The 13,459-nt window shown below is 42.8% G+C and overlaps 1 long non-coding RNA gene across 1 annotated transcript in view; it reads left to right on the top strand.

Moving 5' to 3' along the window:
* LOC309333450 overlaps positions 1–9,388 on the top strand; it is a 148,627-nt gene extending 139,239 nt beyond the window's left edge. The window contains exon 3 of the long non-coding RNA XR_014152522.1: positions 9,300–9,388. This is a non-coding gene — a long non-coding RNA (uncharacterized lncRNA). The remainder of the gene's footprint in view (positions 1–9,299) is intronic.
* The last annotated feature ends 4,071 nt before the right edge of the window (positions 9,389–13,459 follow it).

Genomic DNA, 13,459 nt, shown 5'->3' with positions numbered 1-13,459 from the left:
TGCCCTAGGCCCTATGTGGTTATTCATCAGAAGCACCTCTGAGAAAGATTTATTGCTCAGAGAGATAAAGTCCAGCAGGCTTCCCTGCGTGAATGAAACATCGCACAAGCATGTCTGTACCAGACAAAAGTGAAACCAGACTCTCAGAAATGACACAGAGTCTTTCCGCCCCACAGTAAGGCAGGACGCATACTCTGAGCTGTTTAACCCTGTAAGCTCAGGTTCTCTTCACAGCACCTTGATATGTGGCAAGGCTCACAAGTTATACACTCTCGAGGACCAGAATAGACATATGGAGCAATCCTGTGCATGTGATTAAGAACATGGTTCCCCGAAGGGAAAGGAGAACATGGGGGGAACAGATTTAAACCTGTCCATCACCACACCTATGTGGATTTTACAAAGTCTCTGCCCAGTTGGCTGTAATGCCAGTCAGGTAGGAAACTACTTAAAACTTTGGAGCACAGATAGGTTAGGCAGGGGACAAGCAGTGGCATTGCAATGGGGGGTGGTTAGCCCCGGGTGCCATGTCTGCGGGGGCGACAAGAAGGCACTCAGTGGGGGCTCGCGGCAGCACAAGCAGCCATCGCGCTGCTGCAGCTGCATGTGGAGGATCCTCCGTTCATGGCTGCAGCTGCGAGCAGCGGATCCTGGCACCGGCGGCAAGCCGCTATGTACAGTGCATGTGCAGCACCGCTACATATGGTACATGCGTCGTATGCAGTGACACCGCACATGCGCCCTATGTAACGATGCCCCGCCCCGGGTGTCACGACGCTTTCGTTAGCCCCTGAGGACAAGGCTGGATTTGTCTCTCTTTCCTCATGGGCTCCTGTTTACGTAATGAACAACTTTCCCTACCCTTGCTTTATCAATGAGTAGAGCAGGACTGTGCTTCTGATTGCCCCATGTATCTAGTTTGGCCTGAGTCATTATTCTTAAGAACAATTAAAAGGCCCTATGTTCATGCCTAAGCAAGAAATACTTTTGCTTCAAATGTGAAAAACCCAAAGGGGGGAAAAACACCACATACCATCATGTCACTTTGATATACATTGGTGCTAGTTATTATAAGGGTAATAAATAAAACAAGCACAATGATTCAATTTTAAATGCATGGATTTAATAATCTTTGAATATATCAAGAGCATGCTTGTGAACCTTCATAAACATCGCCAACCTGCTGCTGAAACGCTGCATATGCCTGCGCACTTGCATTTAATATGCTGCTTATGCAGGTATAAATGTGTTCAGGAAACAGAGACCTCTCCAGGCCCTGTAGGGAATAGCAGTGTTTGGTGTTATGTTTGCATCAGCTCTTATTGATCACATATATAAAACAGTCCTTCACCAGGTTCCTGGCAGCAGCCCTGAGTACCTTGCACCTTATATAAAATTAAGATGGCAGGGCCAAGCCTAGTTTTGCAAAAACCTTTTGCAGCTGGAAGTGGATATGAAGCTTGCATCCAAGGGAAATGTCAAGATTTCAAATTAGCCTTCTTTTCAAGTCAGAAAAGAAAGCCAGAAAGAAAATAATTCATGTATTCATGATAACCTTTTCAGTAACCTATCATATCCACTTTAGCTCTTTATCTGAGTTGTTCCCTTTTTTGATAGATGCTTGTGACCCAGAATCCACCCACCCACCCACCCAACACTGAGTGATGTTGTGTCATGAACCTCAAATAGTGTAGGATATTTTGTAAGGATCACAGTGCCTTACAGGTATCAGCAAAGGCTTGGAAACAGTAGTCGAAAACCCTTAAGCAATCAAAGACTGTGGAGGGAAACGTTTGGTTTTGTACATTGATGTTTTTGCTGCTCTGCTTAAACCGAGGCAACTGCAATATTTTTGGTTAATTCTACTACTGTCCTTGAGACACCTCGCAAACATACACTTCTAGTTATATTGTTATATACGCATTGCTTACAATGAGCATCTTCACAAGGATGCATCATTTAAAATAATATAATACTTTTGTTCAATCCACGTTAGACAATGCTATTGTAAGCTTCAGCTGGTAGAAGATGTTGCAGCCCAGCTTCTGTTAAATGTTAGTTATTGAGTAATTAGTTTGCCACTGCTTTCAATCCATGGGTAACACTGGGGAGGGTACATAGCACTAAGAAGACAGAATGCATTTTGAGAGGGCAATATTTGTCCTGAGATGATTTCTAAAAAATAATTGTGCTTCTCACATTGATGTCTGCTCTTCTAAACATGCTGTAAAGGTAAAGGGACCTCTGACCATTAGGTCCAGTCGTGGTCGACTCTGGGGTTGCGGCGCTCATCTCGCTTTATTGGCCGAGGGAGCCGACGTACAGCTTCCGGGTCATGTGGCCGCTTCTGGCGAACCAGAGCCGTGCAAGGAAATGCCATTTACCTTCCTGTCGGAGCGGTACCTATTTATCTACTTGCACCTTGACGTGCTTTTGAACTGCTAGGTTGGCAGGAGCAGGGACCGAGCAACGGGAACTCACCCCATCATGGGGTTTCGAACAACCAACCTTCTGATCGGCAAGTCCTAGGCTCTGTGGTTTAACCCACAGCGCCACCTGCGTCCCAAACATGCTGGGATGTGTCCAAAAATGTCCCTAGAAACTGAGATCCACTAGAGCCATGGTTTTTAACGTGGGTCACACACACCACAGGGAGGCAATTTGATTTTTAAGGGGAGCAATTTGAGAATGAGTTATTAATAGTTAATGGCATTTAGGCTTCCTCCATGTGAATAGGAGTTTGAAGAATTATTATTATTATTATTATTATTATTATTATTAGTCATGGGGGGGTCAGGATTTTAGAGATGCTTAGGTGGGACGTGGCCAAAAAAAGATTGGGAACCACTGCACTATAGACTCCTGCTGGAAGAAAAAGGGAGGGCAGGCAATTCTTGCCAATTGCCCCTGCAAAATCATCATACCATCTCCCACACTGTTCTAGTTAGTTACCAAACTTTCTGGAACTATCCTCCTGGAATTTTTTGGAAAGAATTTTTTTTGTGGTAATAGTTCCACCTTGGATGCGTGGAACTATTTCCATAGCTGTTTGGATTAAATGTGTGTGTCCCCCCTGCCATTTCACACTGATTTGATGACTGAAAAATGCTGCTAGCAGAAGCAATAACGAACCAATTCCTATTTAAAATATCTCTGCCCTGAACTTGCAGTAGATGGCTTTCATTAACTCAGTATTCACACTGTGTCACTGTGCACAACACATCCATGTTGTTAAGTATTATGAAAGACAGAGACTCTTTGGGTAGGTGGTTCACATATACGTTCAGGAGATAGCTATAAAGGGTAACTTGCCTAAGGTCACACTCACTCTGAAGGAGCAGTTACGGAGATTGGGGTTACTCCTGAATACATCTCTGTCATGAGAGGCTCAAGTGTCCTAAAAATGCATTTTACTACCTCTGTCTGATTCACCAGCTAGGGCCTTTCCTGGACAGGGAGAGCCAGACCACTGTAGTCAATGTGCTGGTAACCTTGAGGCTGGATTCCTGTAATGTTCTCAGTGAGAGGCTGTCCTTGGGCCTGTATACCAGACTGCTGATGAGGGAACATGGCTGAGAACATCTGCACTGGCAGTCTACCCACTATTGAGCCAGGTTCAGGTCCTCGTATTAATTTACAAAGACCTGAACAACTTAGGTCCCAGGTATCACCTGAATCTTTATATACCAACTTGATCATCAAGATCTTCTACCAAAAACTTTAATGCTACCAAGCTTATGCAGGCAATTAAGATCTTTCTGCATTAGATAGCTGATGATCTCCAATGTTAATTTTTTTTCAAGGTTTTTATTCTGTAAACGTATGGTTGTAAACTGCTTTGCTTTTTTATGAAACAGTGATACCCAAACATTTTTATGAATAAAAGAAATATAAATGGCTATGATAATGACCGCTCCCCGCTTAAAACAGGGGGCGCCTTTTGCGTGGATGCGCGCAGCCCTAGATCTGGAGCGGCCCCATCAGCATAGGCTTGGCTTTGCCTTCCCTCAGGTGGGATACCTGGAGGTCTCTGCCTACCTCAGTCAGTTGTCCAATCCCACCTGGGGGAAGCGTTGCCAAGGAGACCAGGCCAGGTAGGGGAGGTATTACCTGCCCACACAATAGAGGGAGGATCTTACCTGGGAATCCTCACCTGGCTCCAGAGCTTCTCCCACCCTACCCACCCTCAGTTAATGTCTTCTTTTGCAGGTTAACTTTTCTTCACAGGTATGCGGGCGCTGCTACGTTAAGGGCCAGAAAGGAATTTTCCTGCATTGGCAGGTTTCACCTTTCCCGTAGCAAAACGTCACAACTTTGGCGGTATCAGGCCTTAGGCAGAATCCTTTAGTCCATCTTCCTCTTTGCGGCAGCGATACCAGGGTTCCCCGTTAAAGGGGTTTCTGAAGGGAGGCTTTGACCGTACGCCGAAAGGTCGTCATTGCTCTCCCCTGCGGCGGCGGCATAACGGGGGCGGCTATCTCTGCTTGAACATATGTTCTCCAGAGCCGGCCCATCCCCCCACACACACTGGATAACCCTGAAGCTCCCTAGGTCCGAGACTTCCAGGTTAGCGCCTCTGGCAATGGCGGAATTCCTCTGATTGGGAGGAATTTACTCTGTGGAAACAGGGTCTGGCCGCCACGGCGAAGGCGGAGACCCACTAAAAATCACAGGCGGGAGAAGCCTGTGAACTTGGGATTCGGCTGGCACCTTTTGCGCCTCCCCTACTCATGGGGAGACCTGGTTTCGGGGATCCGGAGCGATGTGGGGTGAGCGGCGCAGTGCTTCGAATTGATTGCTTCTTTCACGGAGTGAAGCCGCATTGCTGTTGCCGGAGAGCGCTGAATTTTTCCTGTGGACAATTTGATAGAACGGAAAATTGGATCTATAAATGTCTTAATTTGGCACCGAAATGGGAAGGTTTCAAACAGGAAGTCCGCCTTCCCCTTTTGTAAATAGATTGAAGCAAAGACGCTGCAAGCTAAGGTCTTGGAAAGTCTTCCGCAAAGGATTAAACTTCCATCGATTAAAACTATTAACCCCCCCCCCTTGGAAGCAGGAGAAGAGGGGGAAATTTTGGATCACGCAAGCCTGCAGGAGAGAGTGATGAAAATTAAATCACCACTGCTCTGAACCTGGAAAGGGGCTGCCAGTAAGATTGACGTTTTGAAGTTCATTGGCTGTGAATAGAACGTATCTTGACAGTTAGCTAAATAAGAGAAATATATTGTTTCCACTGTCCTCTTCTGCGTTTAAAAAGGAGGAAAAGTAACTGAAAATTGAAACTATATTTACTGTTTGAACTGTGCTTAAAAGGATTGACACAAATAGAAACTGTTTCCCTCTAGAGGGAGCCTTTGAAAGTGTTATTAGAGCTAAGCTGGGGGAACCAGCTGCAAGATAAGAGACTGTGAGAATCAGGGATTGACCTTGGACTATTTGAGAATGTCAACAGAAAAAGCTTTAGTGATTGCATTATGCAAGATAAGTCACTCGTTGGAACAACTCCACAAGAAGACAGATGTTATGACTACTAAAAATGATAATTTGGGACAAAAAGTGACTAACTTGGGACAAAAAGTGACTAATTTGGGACAAAAAGTGAACATCAATACAGAAATTATTCAGGATCTGATACAGGAATCTACTTTGACAGGGCAAATTGTCGAGAAGGCGAAGGAGAAAGTTCCTGTTGTTGAACCTAAAGTAATACAAGTGGGAGCCCCAGCCTTACAGAGGCAAATTGAGGACTATAAGTTGAGGCCTTTTATGATTGAATTTAGAAAAAGTAAGATTTTGAGGATCGGAGCCCTGCCTGGACTGGAGAAGGAAAGTTGGATAGATCCCTTCATGTAGGGATTTACTGACTTTTGGGATTTGGACTTGGATCGTGAGGAGATTGGAGCTGTGGGGGCCTTTAGATTTGGAGGAATTTTGAAACATGTCCTGAAATACCTTATGGATTTTAGATTTAACCATGGAGATTTGGTTGACCTTTCGAGAAGGAATAAAAGCATTGCTAGGTTGGAGCTTCCCCGAGATCTGCTCTTCAGTATCAAAGGAAGGAAAATAAGAACAAGATCAGTAGAAGACAAAGTAAAGTGCATGTATAAATATGAAGAAGACCTGCAGAAGGGACTTGGAAAAGAGTTAGGAGCCTCGGACAGAAGATCACCAGGTTGATGGACTATATGGAATTGATGAATGACTGGCAGTATCCGAGACCAGGGAGAAGAGATGGTGGAAGAAGATTGGAAAAAGTTTAAAGTTTATTTTTAGAAATAGAAATATTGTAAAATTACTGAGTGTTAGAAAAATGTTGGAATGAAATCTTATGGCTTTAGTAGAAATGTTATAAGGAGTTAAGCATAAATAAGCATTATAGTATGTTTTTAAATTGTTTTTGTTTTGTTTAGGTCAATGTGTTAATGTTGTGTTTTGTATTGTTTATATATTGTATTGTATTGTTTTTTCCCTTTCTTGTTTTTTTTCTTTTTGTCTTTTTTCTTCTTTTTCTTTTTTGTAAGTTTTAAAAGTAATAAATATTATTTTTTTTTTTAAAAAAAGAAGCTCCCTAGGTCCCCGGCTGGGGACTGGGGAGGGAGAACGCCCAATGTCTGAGCCAAGGTCTACCCACATTTGAAATTTAAGAAAGTTGTGGCCAATTTAATCCCATAGCATGTTGTCTTGAGTCGTTATTCCACATGACGGGGGGGACCGCTCGGGATCTGGGGACTCCGCCTGTCCACGCAAATGGGAAATACTTTGGAACTCTAATACTGTGTTACCTCGGGTTACAGACTTCAGATTACAGATGCTTCAGGTTATAACTCCCCTAACCCAGAAATAGTACCTCGGGTTAAGACCGTTGCTTCAGGATGAGAACAGAAATCATGCGGCGGTGGCATGATGGCAGCAGGAGGCCCCATTAGCTAAAGTGGTACCTCAGATTAAGAACAGTTTTAGGTTAAGAACGGCCCTCTGGAACAAATTAAGTTCTTAACCCGAGGTACCACTGTATAGGAACATCACCTCTTCATCTGAAAAGCCTTATTGGTTTTGTTATCACTCCTTATGAATGCTTGCAAAATCCAGATGGCATAGGCTCCCATTCTGAAGCAAACAAATATGGCGTGTGTGTGTGTGTGCGCGCGTGAGAGAGAGAGAGAGAGAGAGAGAGAGAGAGAAATGAATGGCAGATGGGAGCCTTTGTTCCCAGACAGACATGCAGACTGGGAGAGTATCCTAGCTGACAGGCAGGGAGGTAGGCTGGCTGCAGAAGTTAAAATCACACTTCTGAGTATGCTCAGAACTGTTGCGAAAATTTTGCATATGGATTGACCCACTGGATAGCATATAGAAACAAAAAAGGAGTCAATGAATTAAAAAATACACAGGTGAAAGAAGAAGTGATGTGACTGGAATATGCTGTCCTGATGCTAATTCCAAATATTAAACTGCATGATAAGCCCATCATTAGAGCTAAGCAAATAATTCACAGTGAATAATTTATTCAACAAACTCTGCTTCTTTTTTTCCTGTATACACAATGTCCGTGAGTAGATTGCAATTTCCCTGAATTTATTCATGATTCACTTTTACGCAAATGCTTGTGAATCTGTTTTTTTAAACTCAAGGGCTGTCCATGAGCAAGTCTGAGTATTATGAATTGGAGTGTTGCCGGTTATGAAGAGAGATACTAACTGGACTTATTTCTTCTAGTTTTCAATTAAAGTAATTTGCATTTAAAAATACAAACTAAACTTAGGAGCAACTAATTAGACTGGGAATCCTACTTAATTCAGGTGCTTCATTTAGGTTGTAGTACTTAATATTAGGCACCCAAAATATAAGGGTTATTATTGTTTTATTTTTGTTTAGCTAATTCACCATCTCATAGAACCTCCTAGTGGCGCACCAATAAAACTGCTAGCACATTTACAAAGCTAAGCAGCATCTTGTAGAGTTTCAAATTATATGGGAGACTGCATGTAGAGATTCCTGGATTGCTGGGGTTTGGATTAGATGACACTTGGGGTGCCTTTCAAATCTATGATTCTGTAAGTCTACCAGCGTTTGAGCCTAAATTCTTACTTGTTTGGGAAGGCATGGGTAATTGTAACCTATGTAGAAAAATTGTTTTCTGGAACATTTACTACCTTCTGTCAGCTTCTAGAGAGGAATGTATCCTAGAATCCTAGAACTGTAGTGTGTGAAGGAACCCCCAAGTCCAACCTCTGGCAATTGGAATTGTCACTCAAAAGCAATTACCAAGTCTGTTTCCTTATTCAGATCCACCTGAAGTCAAAGAACCTGGTACAGATAGATAGCTCAGTTGCTTAGAGTGTGGTCTGATGACACCAAGGTTGCAGGTTCAATCCCTGTATGGAACAGCTGCATATTCCTACACTGTAGAGGGTTGGACTAGATCAGCCTTTCTCAACCTGTGGGTCCCCAGATGTTGTTGAACTACAACTCCCATCACCCCTAGATAGCAAGGCCAGAGCTCAGAGATGATGGGAGCTGTAGTCCAACAATATCTAAGTACCCACAGGTTGAGAACTGCTGGACTAGATGATCCTAGAAGTCCCTTATAACTCAGTTCTCTGAGTTCTATGACTCAAATGTTCATCTAGCAAAGACCAAGTTATATTAAGCAATAAGACAGCAATATGTCCTCCAACATTACTATTGTGTACATCTGGAATGATCCTTCTATTGGTTTCTTTATATCTAAAGCTGGCAAACGGTAAGATGCGTAGGGATTCAATGGAGATCTCTCTTTCTCTCTCTGTTGTAGGTCATGTACTGTACATGCCAAAGGCAAGTTTTAAAAGGAGGAGGTAGCAGGTACACCATCTGCCTGAGATCCTGGAGAGCAGATGGTAGAGTAGATGACACTGCGTTAGATGGACCAAAGATACAAGGCAGCTTCCTATATTAATCTAAATGTCCTAGAAGGTGAATTGTGTACTTTTTTTTAAAAAAAGGTCTGTCTTTTACATTTCTGATTTAAATGATTTTTATTCTTCTTGTTGAGTTGTGTCTACTGATGTCCAATGATTGAATACTTTTTTATTCAAAACAAAATAAAGAAATTCCTTCCAGTAGCACCTTAAAGACCAACTAAGTTAGTTCTAGGTATGAGCTTTCGTGTGCATGCACACTTCTTCAGATACCTGAAGAAGTGTGCATGGTATCTGAAGAAGTGTGCATGCACACGAAAGCTCATACCTAGAACTAACTTAGTTGGTCTTTAAGGTGCTACTGGAAGGAATTACTTTTTTATTATTATTCAGCAGACTTTCATCAACAGAATAAGGAAGAAAGGCATTTTTCATATAGTCAGCCTCATCCCTGAATCTCCATCACCTAATCCTCTACAGACAGTTGTAGGAACCTTCATAACACAGCAAGGATGGTGGTTCAAGGAGGGTGGGCAAATTGGTAAAAATAGCCTTGCTCCCTCTACTGAATCAAGAAGCCTTCTATTGTGGACAAACAATATGTCAGATATAATCCATTAGGCTCATCAATGCTTTCTTTCTTTCTTTCTTTCTCTCTCTCTCTCTTTCTTTCTTTCTTTCTTTCTTTCTTTCTTTCTTTCTTTCGGTTTAAGAAATTACTTTCACAACTATTTTTAAAGTACCAAAAATTATAATGAAATTGCTTCAAATGTTACAAATGTGGAATTACATTTTAGTCCCTAATGTGTGAAAAGATTCCAATTCACTTCTTTAATTGATTTCTTCAAATATTTAATACTGCAAATTTGGCACACCTATGCTGATTAACTTTGTCCAACCCAAATTGGATCTTATAGATTCTATTCAGAGATTATTCAAATTTCAACTCAAGTCAAGCCCACATTACCTAGTTTCGCAGTACTTGTTGCATCTTTTAAACTAATCTAACATTTATATATTTTCATATATATTCCTAACCTTATTTTTCAGAAGCCAGAAGAAGAAAACCTTTTCAACACTCTGCAGCATCACATCTATGAATGATGCATAAATCATTTAACACTTATTTTCAGGGTATATTATCTCCTGCCAACTCATTTATTCTCATGCTGATAATCTTGCCTTAAAAGTCTAGTGTTCTGAGGTACTAAAGCATTTCTGGAAGCAATCACATTTGTGGTAATTAGTCAGCTGAATAGTCATGAGGAATGGGATACACTCCTTCATCCTGTCAATTCAGAGCTCCAAATTGTTACCACAAACAGATACCTTATCTCACTCTTGTTGGATGCCATAAATACGAATTTAGAAAGATAATCTTTAGCTACTATTTCCTATAAATTGCTTCACTGGGTTGAACACCACTACTAATGTATAACAGACACAACTAAACACATAATTAATCATATACAGAATGAGTCATATACCGAGTAGTTACATTGATTTCAATGGGTCAGATATAGTATGACTAAGAGTGGATATCTATCAAGGCTTATATCATGATTTCCACTCCCACCAGCAGAAAATGCAATTGGGGACTTTCCCCTGATTCTCCCTCCCACAAACTTGCAGGGCTTGCAGGGCAGCAGCTGAAGAAGGAGCAAAAAGGGTTTTCTTGTGTGTGTGTTTCTTGTGGCTGATTAGCTGCTCTCCCTGTGCAAAGGTCAGAGCCTAGCGGCGCGTGCAATTTGATCCATCTTTTAGATTTAGGGGAGCTAGTCTCAAACGTTTGTTGGGAGAGACCTAGGTTTTTTAGGGGGGGAGTTATTTGTCCTGTCTTCACGCTTTTTATGATGGAGGACTGCTGTAGTCACCCCCAACGACACGTTCTCAAGATGGAGGGTGAGGGAACAGCTGCAGTCACCTGCGGTTCCTGCGCAATGTTTGCCATCTTGCCAAAGGTTGCAGGCAGCTTTACCTGCAGCAATTGCATGTTGATTGCCCTCTTAGAAGACAAAGTCCAGCAACTGGAGGAACGTGTAGCTACGCTCCAAAGAATTAGAGAGCTGGAGCTCTTCTTGGAAGCAACAGAGCACACCGTCTCCACCAAGGAGGAGACAGGGGACTCCCCTGAGAAGGAGGCTAGTTCACCAACACAGGAGCCAGATATATGGAGAAACGTGACTCAAAGAAGTAGGAGGCCCAGGGTTCGCTCTGATTGTTTAGAAATTCACAATCGCTTTGAGGTCCTCTCCCCTAGCATGGAAGACGAAGAGCAGACTCCATTTGAGGATCTCTCCCTCATTACAGTCGATCAGGTATATGAAGATGAGCAGCAAAGTCAGTCCTCAGGGAATGTGCAGGCGACCTTGGAACGGACAGCTCACAGAAGAACCCCGACCAGACCTAAGAGGAGGCGTGTAGTGGTGATAGGGGATTCCCTACTGAGGGGAACAGAAGCAGTGATCTGTGGGCCTGACAAGATGTCTCGGGAAGTGTGCTGTCTCTCCGGGGCTAAGATCCAAGATGTAACTGAACGACTGCAAGGAATCATAAAACCCACTGACAAATACCCCTTCCTCTTGGTTCATGTGGGAACCAATGACAATGCAAGCAATAGCCTTCAGAAGATCAAAAGAGACTATGAGGCTCTGGGCAGGAAATTGAAGCAATTAAATGCACAAATTGTCATCTCATCTGTCCTCCCAGTTGAACGACGTGGCCCAGGGAGAGAGGGAAAAATAGTGGAAGTTAACAGCTGGCTTCGCAAATGGTTGTAAACAGGAACGGTTTGGATTCTTAGATCACGGACTGCAGTTTCTTGAAGATGGACTTCTGGCAAGCGATGGGCTGCACCTCAGAATGGTTGGGAGGAATGTTTTTGCCAAAAATCTCAGAAACCTCATCAGGAAGGCTTTAAACTGACTAATGTGGGGGAGGGAGACAGTGCTCCTGAAGGTAGGAGTCTATCAATTGATGAAGATGATCATCCAAATGTCATAGACCAAATGGAGCAAACAGCACGCAGACCTAGTGGTGGGAGGAAAAAATCCTTAAATAAGAGACATGGGGGAATGATTAATGGACTTCAATGCTTGTACACTAATGCGCAAAGCATGGGAAATAAACAAGATGAGCTTGAGCTCTTGGTACAGCAAACTAAATATGACATAATAGGCATCACTGAAACCTGGTGGGATAAGTCCCACGATTGGAATGTAATAATGGAGGGATACAATCTATTTCAGAGAAACAGACCAGACAAGAAAGGAGGAGGAGTGGCGTTATATGTCAGGGATGTGTATACCTGTGAAGAGATCCAAGATTTAGAACCTCAAAGCCAAAGTGAGAGCATTTGGGTCAAAATTAAGGGAGAGAAGAATAACAGGGACCTCATTGTGGGAGTTTACTATAGATCCCCAAGCCAAACGGAGAACATAGATGATGCCTTCCTGGAACAGATGGCCAAGCATGCAAAAGGAAGGGAGATAGTAGTAATGGGGGACTTCAATTACCCGGATATTTGTTGGATGTCAAACTCAGCCAAGAGCATAAGGTCAAACAGATTCTTCACTGGCCTTGCAGACAACTTCATTGTCCAGAAAGTGGGAGAAGCAACAAGAGGAACAGCCATTTTCGATCTGGTCCTAACCAATGTTGATGACCTGGTTAGTGGGGTAGAAGTGGAATGATCATTAGGCGCGAGTGATCATGCTCTTCTGAAGTTTACTATACAGCGGAAAGGAGCAGCCAAGCATACTAGGACTCAGTTTCTTGACTTTAAGAAAGCCGACTTCATAAAACTTAGGGAAGTGCTGGGTGAGATCCCATGGACAGTAATACTAAAAGGAAAGGGAGTTCATGATGGCTGGGAGTTTGTTAAGAGGGCGATAGTAAAAGCACAACTTCAGGCAATACCAATGAGATGGAAACATGGAAGGTGCCTAAAGAAGCCAGGGTGGCTATCTAAAGAACTTTTAACTGAGTTAAGATTAAAAAAGGATGTGTACAAAAAATGGAAAAGGGGGGAAACCACCAAAGAGGAATTCAAACAAATAGCCAGCACGTGTAGACACAAAGTCAGAAAAGCTAAAGCACAGAATGAACTCAGGCTTGCTAGAGAGGTTAAAAGCAACAAAAAAGGCTTTTATGGGTATGTTCGTAGCAAAAGGAAGAACAAAGAAACCGTGGGGTCACTCAGAGGAGAAGATGGTGAAATGCAAACAGGGGACACAGAAAGGGCTGAACTCCTCAATGCCTTCTTTGCCTCAGTCTTCTCCAATAAAGAAAACAATGCCCGACCTGAAGAATTTGGAGCAAATGATTCAGCAGAGGAAACACAGCCCAGAATAACTAAGGAGATAGTACAATAATACTTGGCTAGTTTAGATGTATTCAAGTCTCCAGGGCCAGATGAACTGCATCCAAGAGTATTAAAAGAACTGGCAGATGTGATCTCAGAACCACTGGCAGTCATCTTTGAGAATTCCTGGAGAACAGGCGAAGTCCCGGCAGACTGGAGGAGGGCAAATGTTGTCCCTATTTTCAAAAAG

The sequence above is a fragment of the Podarcis erhardii genome (assembly GCF_964252035.2).
Source record: "Podarcis erhardii genome assembly, chromosome: 2".
Classification (NCBI taxonomy): Eukaryota; Metazoa; Chordata; class Lepidosauria; order Squamata; family Lacertidae; genus Podarcis; species Podarcis erhardii.
Note: the sequence above shows the minus strand (reverse complement) of the source record. Positions and strands in the feature narration are given on the sequence as shown.